This window comes from Nannospalax galili, unplaced genomic scaffold (assembly GCF_000622305.1).
Source record: "Nannospalax galili isolate Female #2095 unplaced genomic scaffold, S.galili_v1.0 scaffold596, whole genome shotgun sequence".
NCBI lineage: Eukaryota > Metazoa > Chordata > Mammalia > Rodentia > Spalacidae > Nannospalax > Nannospalax galili.
Window position 1 is genome coordinate 5096161 of NW_008340140.1, and position 12213 is coordinate 5108373.

The 12213-nt window shown below is 51.7% G+C and overlaps 1 protein-coding gene across 1 annotated transcript in view; it reads left to right on the forward strand.

Annotated features, from left to right (window-relative positions):
* Positions 1-9490: 9490 nt before the first annotated feature.
* Kcng1 (potassium voltage-gated channel modifier subfamily G member 1) overlaps positions 9491-12213 on the forward strand; it is a 20551-nt gene continuing 17828 nt past the window's right edge. Inside the window, exon 1 of the mRNA XM_008835151.3 lies at positions 9491-9742. The gene's annotated coding sequence lies outside the window, so the exon portion shown is untranslated. The remainder of the gene's footprint in view (positions 9743-12213) is intronic.

Consider the following 12213-nt stretch of genomic DNA (forward strand, 5'->3'; position numbering starts at 1 on the left):
AAGAAGGAGAAAAAGCAAGCAAGCAAGAAAGAAAGAGAGAGTGGGGGAGGGAGGGAGGAAATCAGTGCTGTGGCTGATGCTGGGAGACATAGTCAGGGAAGGGGGGCATCTCAAACACCCTCAGGATTAGTAGGAAGGGTCATAAGGGAAAATTCTGGGGCAATGTAATGGTGTGTCTTGACGGGTATGCGTTATGCGAGTACACGCACTGGACCAAGCTAACATAACTAAAGATCTGTGCATTTCACTGTAGACAACCTACAATATATTTTACTGTAAAATCTTAAGAGCATGGGCTCTGGAGCCAGCCAGGCTTTGCAGCCTATGAGCTGGTGGAGCAACTGAGAAAAGGGCCAGTATTGCTTCTGGTCTCTGTGTCCACAGTGAACGTAAGGCTCAGTAGGATGGAATTCAACAAATGCCGCTAAATGCACCAAGAAAGAGGCTCTGGATATGTTGCCTTAAAACATTTTTCTTTTGAAACAGGGTCTCCCTGTAGCCTCAGATGGCCTGGAACTCACTATGTAGACCAGGCTGACCTAGATCTCACAGATCTCTGCCAGAGATCTATTTATCTCTGCCTCCCAAGTGCTGGGATTGAAGGTGGGCCATTGAAACATTTTGCCCCTGGATCTGGAATGGCCTCTTTAAAGGGGAACATTCTGACTGAGACCCCAGATAAGAGAGAAAGAGCATCCTCATTCAGGACTTGCAGGACAGTCCAGTGGTCGGTGCAGAGGGACCAGGTCACTTGATGCTTGGCTCTCTAAGATACTGAAGAAAACTGATGTATCATCTGGGAGCTGTCAGCTCTGCCTCTACCCGTCACCTGCTATGCAAACTCTTACAAGTGTCTAGCCCTCTCTGGGCTGCATTTCATCTTCTGGTCCAACTGTGGTGACTAGGGGAGGGACTTAGACAAGACAATCATGAAGCACAGGTCACACACTTCAAGGTTTTGAGCCTTAAAGGACAAATAATCATTCAACAGGCAGTGCCCCTGCCTCCTCCTGGGACAAAACAAGATGTGAGTCCAGCCAAGGGGGGTGAGAGTGGAGACTCCGAGGCTCTGTCAGCTTTGAGCCTGCCAAATAAAGATCTTCTGTGTCTCCCTCTGATCTGCAGGAACAAAACAAGGTGGCAACCGCCCAGAGTGCTCCGCTAGCTTACTGTCGGCAGCCCTCCGCTACTGCGGCCTCAGAAATAAATGGTCCCGTCAGCTGCCGAGGAGGTGAGCTCAGGATTTCAGATGGAAATGAAATAAGAGGGAACGGAGCCCAGAAGCAACGCAGAGGAACAAGAGACTCAAAAATCTTCCACTGCAGCAGAGGAGATTCGCAGAATAGTGTTAAGAGGCACTGACCTTGGACATAGGGACACCAGAACCAGCCAGTGCCTGGGGCCCAGAGGGGACCTGCACTGTCGGGACTCAAGTTTGCTATGCTTAGTGGGAGACCTACTGGCTTCGGGGCAGAGGACTTGATCGGCGACAGAGTCTTAGACCCTGAGACCTATGTCTTTCTAACAAGCCAATTTATTTTAAAATTCAGAGGGTTTTTATACATCCCAAGGAACTAGCAGTCACATGGGATATGGCAGTCACATACAAAGATTTAGGGCACAAAGAAACAGGACGTTTAGTCTGTTAGTTGGCACCAGAAGGATTCTTAAACTTTTACTCAAGGTTATCAATGCCCATCTGGTAATTTATTGGCCACAACGTTTTCTTTCTCAGAGTTAAAAGCATGGTGAACTTTTTGCTTTTAGCTCAGGAATAAACCTTTAACCTGGCCTAATCTCTTGGCCAAGGATAGCTGAATTATTTGTTCAGGACAGGGAGATGAACTAAGGATTGTTGACCAAAATAATTTCCCACAGCCCTCCTGGCAGTCTCCCAGTGCTCTGCAAGACAGGGATTATCAGAGCCACTGTTTTCAGCGCCCCTCCCTTTAGCAGAGAATGCAGCCTGGACTTAAAGGTTTTAGGCTCACCTCACCCTAGGGCCTGGCATCCTAGTTTCCTATACTGCACCTCTGCGATCTATGGCTGCCTAAAGGCACCCAGCCACATCTGGAAGGACTGCTGTCTCCCTGTGCTGCCCACTCCCAGCCTGTGGTCCCCTGCCTCACTGTCTGCCTGTCTCCCCATCAACTGGCCACTGACTTCAACCCTGGTCCAAGGAAAGAAAGCCTTGGCCTCTGCACTGCTGGGAAGAAAGCAGCCAACAGTCCCCGGAATGAGTCAAGGCAGGGAGCAGCTCTCTCTTAACTGGGGGGAGGGAGGAAGCCAGGATCAGAAACAAGAATGTGTACACAGGGCTCTAGATCCTTCTGCCTACACTGCAACCAAAGCTTCTGGTATTTTAGCTCTGTGACCTTGTGCAAGTTCATTTCGTGAGCCCCATTTCCCTGTCCTGAAAACAGGAAGAATAGGAAACATTGCTCTGTGGGCTTCTCGGGGGTCTTTAAATGCCTTAGGAGAGGCCTGGTGAGATGGCTTAGCAAAGCGTTTGATGCCAAGTCTAATGACTTAAGTTCGATCCCTGGGACCCGCATGGCAAAAGGAGAGACCCAGCTCTAGAATTTGGCCCTCTACCTATGTACTGTGGCACACCACACACACACACACACACACACACACACACACACACACACACACACAGAGCTTTTCCACTTGTGCCCTCCCCCTGAGCAATGCTAAGCATCTGCCAATGTGAAGCACTTGAGGTTACAATCTCAGATGCCCTCAGGACCAGGCAGGCTAAAACAATGGTTAAAGGAAGCCCAGGGTACACACTAAGGAGTGGTGAGCACTGTGGCAAACAGGAGAACCCAAGGAAAGGTGCGCCTAAAGGTAAAAGTCACCAGCAGCTCTGGTCAATTTCTGCCCAAGAAGAATTCAGGCTCAGAGTCAGTGCCTCTCCTAAAGTTTCAAGACAATTCAGAAAATCGGTTTTTTATGTGACAGTTCTCTTAGATTTTTAAATATCGGCCTGTAAATCATTATTTTTTAATATTTTATTTATTATTTTAGTTTTATGTGTACACATGTATTGCCTGCATGTAGGTAAGTGCACCCGTGTCGTGCAGTGCCTGCAGAGGTCAGAAAAGGCTGTGGTATCCCCTGGGACTGGAGTTACAGACAATTGTTAGCTGCCATGTGGATGCTGGGATTCAAACCTGGGTCTTCTGCAAGAACAGTCAGTGTTCTTAACCGCTGAGCCGTCTCTCCAACCCCTGTAAATCATTATTTTTAAAACATAGAAGTCCTGGCAAGATACATCTGGATTTGGTTCCATTTTTATGGCTAATGATAAGTGGCCGGAGCATGTTTTAAAGGAAAGAGTTTTGCCCAAGGTCAAAGGGCAGCCTGTCTTGATGACCTTCTGGCTGGCTGTGTGCTGAGGCTGTTGCAAAGTATGTGCTGGGTTCCCTACCTCATACAGCCACCAGCGTCAAACCACTATCAAAGACTTGTTACCTTCCAGGAGCTATACATCTAAATCCCATAGTCTGATGGGGCCAGGCAAGCCTTTGGGAGCAGTTGGGAGGCAGAAGCAGGAGGAACTCTGTGAGTTCCAGGCCAGCAAGGGCTACACAGTGAGACCCTGTCTCAAAACTAAAATGAAAATCCATCATCTGATTAAGTTCCTTACCACTTTATAACAGAGATCATGTTCCAACATGAGTGTTTGGAGGGGACTACCCACATTCAAACCATAGCTATCTGTGTACATCCTGAGTTTAGAAAACAACTCCCCCACCTCCCATGTATTACTGAGGAAAGAGCCAGGACCTCCCTGCTGGGCTGAAGCATGAAGAACTCTGGGCAGATACTCCTGAAACTCCAGGGAAATATCTGCTCATAATTATGGACTGGGGGGAGGAGACGTTCCCTGAGGCTCAGAGCTGGGGAGATCTGCATGCAGGAGGTGGGCTTCTTCAGAGGTAGGGATCCAAAAGCTGTCAGAACTAGAGAGAAAACAGGACCCCTCTCCCAGACGGACAGAGGGAAGCAGAGAGCTTCAGTTCACACACAGCTGTGTCCTGAGAGAGCATTCCCAAACGCGACACAGCAGCACTCTCTGGAGGAGGTTTCTGTTAGGAAGGTGGATGTGAGGATGATGGCAATCTGATGGTGCTGGAAGGCCCAGCTGTCGCCCAGCTCTAGAGGCATCAGGTCTTACCTTGAAGCCTCCACTATGCAGATTGTGCCTAGCACAGGATCCCCTTGGGGCAGTCTGGTCTTCCTCAGGAGCCAGTCAGCACCCTCAGGGTCACAGACATGACTTTTGCTCCATGTTCTGGCTCAGTCTTGACACAGCAAAAGGAATGTCTGCCAAGTGACCCCGTGGGTGAAACGGAGGGATATATGCAAGACATCCAAGAATGAGGCAGTCCCACACACCCCCAAACTGAGGCTCCCAGGAGAAGGGAATGAATGCAGGGTCAGGGCCACTGCACGGAGCAGTCAGAGAGACTGAACAGAGTGAACTTCATGTGGGGTGCCAGGAAAAAATAGCAAGTGATATCCTTCAATGAATGGGGTCAGCAAGGAACCAGGAGAGGGACCCAGCATGCCACATGTCAGAGCTCTAGTAGGGCTCTGAGATCATTCTAGAACCAGAGTCAGGGGTTAACCTTCCCTGGAAGGATGTTTCACCCTGAGCTAAGAGGCTTGTGGTACCAGTGAGACCTGTGACTAAGGGCACAGGCCAGGCCCAAACCTGCTCTACTCACTCCAGTCTAGGTCTCCTTTCAAAGAACATAGGTCTGGACTGGAGAGATGGCTCAGTGGTTAAGAGGGCTTGCTTCTCTTGCAAAGGACCCAGGTTCAATTCCCAGCACCCAGAAGGAGGCAAACAACCAACCTTAACTCCAGTTCCAAGGGATCCAACACCCTCCTCTGGCCTCTGTGGGTACCCAAAGGCACATGTACATACATACACACATAAATAAAAAATAAATCTTAAAAAAAAACAACACCTAAATGTGGGAGCAGGGCTGGAGCTGGGATGAAGCAGATGGGTGAAGCAAGCTTGAAGGAGTTTCCAAAGAGTTCTATAAGGAAGACCAATAACATTTTGACACAATATTCTAAAATATCAAATTAATGCAAAATAATTCATGATGATGAGCAAAATACCAAATTTTCAAAGACTAAATAAAGGCATGTCCTTGAGTGCCTTGGCCTCACACACTGCATCCTACTGGGACTGGAGATCTCAAGGTGACTGTGCTAGATAGCTTTAGTTGTCAACTTGACACACCTGGGTAGAGGGAGCCTCTATTGGGGAACTGTCTCCACTGGACTGGCCTGTGGCCATGTCTGTGGGGAATTTTCATGATTGTTGAGTGATGTGGGAGGGCCCAGACCACTGTGGATAGTGCCACCCCTGGGCAATTTGTCCTGTGTTGTAGAAAGCAGGCTAAGCATGGGCCAAAGGAGCAAGTCAGCAAGAGTGTTCCTCCATGGTCTGTGCTTCAGCTCCTGCCTCCAGGTTCCTGCCCTGAGTTCCTACCTTGGTCTCCCTCAGTGATGAACTGTGACCTGGGCGATATAAGCCAAATAAACCCTTTCCTCCCCAAGCTGGTATTGGACAGTGACAAAGGACTGAGTCCCAGGTCCCATGGAAAGCTGGGTTGGGGTAGAACAGTGAACAATGGCTTGGGGTAGAGCAACAGGGTTGGGTGAGGATCAGAGCCACAGAAAGGAGACAGAGCAACCAGAAGACACTGCTGGTGAGAGAAAGGTCCACAGCACCCTGCTCCTTGACTTGACTCAGAGGTCAGCCCTTTACCTAGGCAAGCTGCACCCCACATGCCCAGTGATCTCCAGATCCGAAGAACTGACCCAAATGATGCCCAGCCTCCCCTAGCCCCTCCAGACTCCCCCAACTATAATTTAATCTAAGCCTTTTCATCACAGGGGGACAGAGAAGATCATCAGACAGCTGTGGATAGCCTTTCCTGCCTTGGAAAAACAGCCCCGGACTTTCTGACTCTCTTGCTGACAGCTACCCAGGGATGAGAAGAGAAACATATTCTTAACCCGCTGACAGCAACTCCCTTTTAAGGCATGTCCCAGCGCAAACACATCTCCTCCTGCCCCCAATGGGAACAGCCTTTAGTTTTCAGTGAGAGCTTGAGCTTTGGGGTCAGACAGGCCTAGGTTCAAGTCTAGCTTTGCCATAAACCGTGTGACTCTAGATTTGTCAAGATGACAAGTCACCAGCTCTGGCTTCTGGGGGTTTTCTCCAACAGTAATGAAATGGTATAATGTAGGCTGAGGAACAAACCAGAACTGAGAACACAGGAGCCACAACTCAGCACTAGCACTGCTTCGTTAAAGATGCTGGCCAGGGAGGAAGAACACCAGGAGTTCAAGTTCATCGTCCCAGACACATCAAGTTCAAGGCCAGCCTTGGATACAGGAGACCAGGTCTCAAAAACCTAAAAAAATGTCGGACTTGGTGGCACATGCCTTTAATCCCAGCACTCAGAAAGCAAAGGCAAGTGGAACTCTGTGAGACTGGTCTACATAGCAAGTTCTAGGCCAGCTGGGGCTACAAGGAGACCCTTTCTCAAAAAAATAAATAAATAAAGATCTAATTTTTAAATTTTAAAAATAGGCATAGTGGTACATATCTGTAATCCCAGCACTTGGAAAATGAAGGCAGGAGGATCAGAAGGTCAAGGTCATCCTCAGCTACATTGCAAGATCAAGCCAGCCTGGGCTACAAGAAATTCTGTCTCAAAAAAGTGAGAATTAAATTTTTTAAAGTCCTGGTCCAATCTACCAGCATTTCAAAAGAAAAATGTTATGTGAAATCTAATGTTGGCAATCAATTTTAAAATTTTTTAAATTTAACCTCCTAGGGACAAATAAAACAGTCTGTGTGCCAGAGCCCACCCACTGATCCAATGTCTGCCCCTCCAGCAATGAGGGGCACCTAGCGCTCAGCAAGCCCAGGGCCCCTATCTTTCAGAAAGCAAGCACAATCAACATCCTTCTCCACAGGACAGCTTGGGCAGGACACTTCTTAGGAGGGAAATAAAGATAGGAAAAGCTGAAAATCTGGAATGCTTGACAGGAGGGAGGAACCGCAAAGAAGGAATTCCTTAAAAGGATCTAGAAGGATTTTATTGGACATGGTGGAACACAGTGAGGGATAAGATCAGGTCATAATTTAACTCCTGAACATGGCCTGAGAGTCTGAAACTACTTGGGGGTGACAGGGGATGGAGGGACACCTTGTCCCTGCTGTGCCAAGTCTTCTGTCTGCCAGTCAGCATGTGACTCCTGTACCTGGAGTTCTGATAGGCCCCGCCCACAGGGACAGTCTCTCCAAAGGTGGCCATGAGTTCCCCTGATCCTAACATAAGGTGTTTAGTTTGAGCCTGGCAGCTGAGCTAGGATTTCCTGTGAGCTCTGAAGTCAGACCTGACAGGGCTGGGACTCAAATCTTGACTAGCAATGATTCTCAAAGTGAGACCCCAGATCAAAGAAATTGCTAGAAATGGCCCCAGAGAGGACCCACTGAATCAGAAACTCTGGCAGTAGGACCAACCATCTGGAGGAATTTGCAGAAGCCCCTCCAGGAGACTTGGGACACAATGAGGCTTTGAGGGTCTCTGCTCAGATCCTGGTCCTGCAGTCCTCTGTGGAGACAGGCAGCAGTTGACAGGCTTAGAGAATGAACTCTATCACAGGACTAGAGATCCTCCAACAATCACCTAGGTTACTCTGACTACCTGGAGGTGTGATCACCTATGCAGCTACTCTGACCATGGGGGGAGGAGGGGTGGAGGGGGTGGGGGGTAAAAGTTGCTAGCCAGAGGGAAGACAACAAGGTCCTTGTCCTGGTGGGATGTGATGCTCAGCAGGGAACATGTAAAAAGGATGGGAGCATGGGCCCTTCTAAGCAGGGGAGAGATACATCACAAGGACAGTCATGTTCTCAACATGTAACCCAGGACCACCAGCCACAGATGTCCACCCAGCCTCGCGGTCCCTTCCCAGCACTCCTCACTGGCCTCCTCTCTGTCCCTGGCACATTGCTGTCTTCCCCTTCCAGGCCTCTCTGTACCTGAGACCTTTGCTGTATCTCCCTAGTGAGGTCTCCTCCAAAAGTGGTCTTCCAAAAGTGGTCTCCTCTCCCCTTCTTCTTCCAGGCTCAGTGTGCTGACTCCTCTTCCCCGAGTCCTCCTCCCACCCTTCTAGCTAAAGAGGCACTCTCCTGTCTCTAGGCCTCTGTCTACTCTGCCAAACCCTCACCCTTACTCTCCTAGTGTGTCCTCTACCCCAGCAGGAGAGTTCTTAAGGCAGGTCCTAATCTGTTTTGGCCATCTGTCTCCCTCACCAGTGGGCTCCCCTCTCAGGACCAATCCTAACCTTCTCCAGTGAGGCCCCAGAAGGAATAGGCATCCCAGCTCACCCTGCAGGGTCACTGTGTATCTGAATTGCTTCTCTAATGGAGGAGAAAGAGCAAGCCTTAGAAAAAGAAAGAGGTAGAGCATCCCAAGCTATGCAGATGGCTCCCTTCTCCTCCCAGACAGAGCCCTCCCACCCAACCCTGGAGACTTATGAAACTTCTACCAAACCAGAGGCCTCCAGAGTCCCCAGGTTGTCTGAGTACTGACTGGCACAGGACCCAGAGACTAGGTCCCAGTGCCCAAGACCACCAAAGGAGGGGGGGCAACTGGAGCATACATCTCTCTGGGGCACTTGGGACCCGTGCTTCCACTAAGAAGCTGAAAAGATGGGGCAGGACCTGGGCCGCAGTGGCGGGAGGGGCTCAAGGGCACGCGTGAAGACACGTTCTTGTGGCCCCAGAGACACAGACGGTTTGATAAAGCATGTGGCTTCCGGGCTGCCACGCATGAACGACTTTCCAGATGCGACACTTGCAGATCCTGCGGCAGTTCAGAGAGGGGCCCAGGACCTCGCGTGCGCCTGGACGTGCAGAGAAAGGTACGAGACAGGGTGCACCGGGACCCCAAGATGGGGACGCCGTAGGGGATGGGGTCCCCGGACAACGAGCCGTAGAGGCTCTAGTGGTGGCATGCTCAGAGCTTGGATGGAGGTGCGCGAGAGGTCCACAACCACCCGGGAAACATGTGACAGACAGGGCGCACAACTGGAGAGGTGACAGCGCCGCGAGGAGGTACAGCCTGGAAGAGGAGCGCGGTGACTTAAAGGGCAGGGTGCCCCCCGGGCGCAAGAGAAGCGGGAAGGGACCGGGATAAGGACCTGGAGGAGGACTGGGACAGGACCAGACGGCGACTGCCGGGGCGGGGGATGGAGAAGGGCCAGGGCTGTGCGCCCCAGCTAGCTGCAGACCCGGCCTGGGCGCGCGGTGGCATCGCCGTGACTCGGTCCCGGGGTGGCTCGGTCCCTGCCGCGGGCCTCGCCGGGCGCCCGCCCCTCTCCCCGCCCCGCGCGCAATCCCCTCCCTCCGTCCCTCCTCCCGCCTGGCTGCCTCACTCGGCGGCTGCCGCGCCGCACTCCCGGAGCACTAGCAGCTCAGCGAGGACCGGGAGGCGGAGGCGGGACGGCCGGGGTCCGAGCGCGCAGCCCAAGGTCCGGGGCCGAAGTTTGCCCGCAACCCCGAAAGGCCAATCGGGCGTCACCCGCAGCTCGCAGAGCCCTCCTGCATCCCCATCTCTGCCTCGCCGGCCCGGGGGAACCGAGCTGCGGCCCGGCCAGCTCCGGGGCGGAGACCCCGCGACTGGAACTTAAGGTAGGAACTTCGCGCGCTGCAGTTTGGCCGGACCCTGCGCCTGCAGAGCCGCGTACCCGGGGCGCCGCACGGGGCCACCGCCCGGATCCCCCCTCCGGGTGTCTCGGCACTTGCCGGGGAGAGGCCAAAGCAACCGAGGACCAGGTTGGCGATGCCGAATGCGCCCAGGCGGCTGCAGTGCGCTCCAGGTCCCGGTCCTCTCGAGAGGTTCCTGGGACCTAAGTGAGGGCATCTCTGGCTCCAGGACCCTTGCAGGGACTCCCGCATCCTGGCTGGGGGAGGGTTCTCCCGAGCTCCCCAGCCGGATCCCAGCAGGAGGAGGACTTTGGATGGAAAGGTTGGCTTGCTCTTTCCCAATCTGTAGGCACTGAACGGAGCACCCCTACCATTGTCTTATTCAGTCATTTATTAACTACGAACTCAGCAAGCGCTTATGGAGCGCCTTCCATATGTGGGGTCCTGGAGGCACAGGGACAGTTCAATGCATCTAGTAGGGAAGTTAGGGGTCTCCTTAGCCTCAGGATACCGGTGTCAGGGAACCCAGCCTGTTTAGCTTGGAGTCTTTGAGTGGGGAAGGAAGAGACCGGTTCATTCATTACTTGTGTTGCACAAAAATTGGCTGAGCACCTACTGTGGGCAGCTCACCATACCTAGTTCTTAACATTCATTCATTCATTCATTCAACTATTCAACAAATACTCATTGAACAGTGAACAGGATGGAGACAGCTTAGGTAGAAGCAGAGGTTGTGACTCAGGCCTAAGGAAGGTCACAGCCTGCTGGGGTGGCCAGCCCCTTAGCGCATGTGTATAGACCCATGTGTACAGTCATAATGTATCCATTCTCCAGTGAAGAGGCTGGTTCCTAGAAAGAACTAGTCTTTTAAAAGCTCCTTACAAGAGGGTGATGCTAGGGGGTTGAGAATGGTCACCTATGTTACAGTGAACACAGCCTCCCACTGACAGGGTTTATGAGCTAAGCTCTTATTCAGCAGGCATTTTCTTAAGCATTTGCTGTTTGGATGCATTCATGGGGTACTATGTACCAGAGTTCCCCAGGTGGGTGATAGGCACATAGTCACCCCTTTTGCTGACACCCTGAGCTAATTGCAGAGGGAGGCAACAGGAGGAGGGGGCAGGGATTGGTTTGATCACAGAGGGAGGGAGGAAGCTCTGCCTTGGTGACTCTGGGTAGATATTCACTAAGATCTGTTTGACAAGCCCCCACAACCTGTGATGGTACTCAGAGCCACTATGGGGTTTCTCACCAGTAGATACACCTCCAGGTTAAGTGTGGTGCTCCTGGAGTGTAGGGCATGGAGTGGGCAGGTAGCAGGCCACGCCCTCTTTCTTGGGTGAGTTTCTGTACTTCTGGGTCTCTAGGCTTTTGCAGCTTTGCAAGGCCACCTGCAGGGAGGGAAGTCAGGTGAGGCAGAAGCATGGCCCCAGGGGATTGCTCTTACCAACCCTGCTCTGAGCCAGCCAATTCCTGTAGAAAGATGTCTGTCGTGGGACACACTCCAAACCCATGAGGGACAAGTGTGCTGGAAACAAAGACACTCTGAGCCTTCCCTAAGAGTTGGAGAGCCCAGGCTGTGGGTGCCCTAGAGCCTGATGGGGCAGACCCAGGAGTCACTTCGAGTTGTCTGCACGGGTGCTTCAGTGGGCTCTGGCAAGAGATGAGGGATCTGTCCCAGGCGACAGAAGACTAGAAATGTTTCCTGAACACACAGGGAACTGGCTCACACAGGACTGAGGGCTTCACCCTAAGGGATCTTGGCTGGGCTGCCCCTCCTCCACATCCCCTTTCCCCAATATGAGTATTTTTCTTTGTCAGAGATCTGAGAATTCACTTTGGGTTGCTCCAGAAATGGAGACTCTTGGGTAGGAAGTGGAGGCTGGGAAGACACCCAGATAGTTAACACAGAGGGACATAGAAGAGGCTGTCGCAGTCTTGATTTCTACTACCCCTTCTGTTATCTGGCAGATTGTCCTTAATGAGCAAAATCAGCACATGAATTTGACCCCAACAGAGCTGAACTGCGCTTAAGGCTGTCCACTGCCTTCTGCTGCTTTCTGGCTCACACCTGCACCTGGGCAGGCAGACAGCGGGTACAAGGATGTGCCCTTCCTGCAAAGTCCTCCCTCCTCTCTCCTCAGGTCCCCACTGCTCCTCTGCTTTAATCTGTGTTCCCCAATTTCTGACAGCAAAGAAGCAAAGGGAGAAGATGGCTAGGTTAGTAATGTGTTTGCCTCTCAAGCACAAGGATCCAAGTTCGATCCCCAGAAGCCACATTTTTATTTTTAAAACCTGGAAGTAGGGCATGTATGGTGGTGCACACCTTACATCCCAGCACTCAGGAGGCAGAGGCAGGCGGATCTCTGTGAGTTTGAGGCCAGCCTGGTCTATCTACATAGTGAGTCCCAGGTCAACTGGGTCTATAGAAAGACCCTGTCTCAAAAGACCGAAAA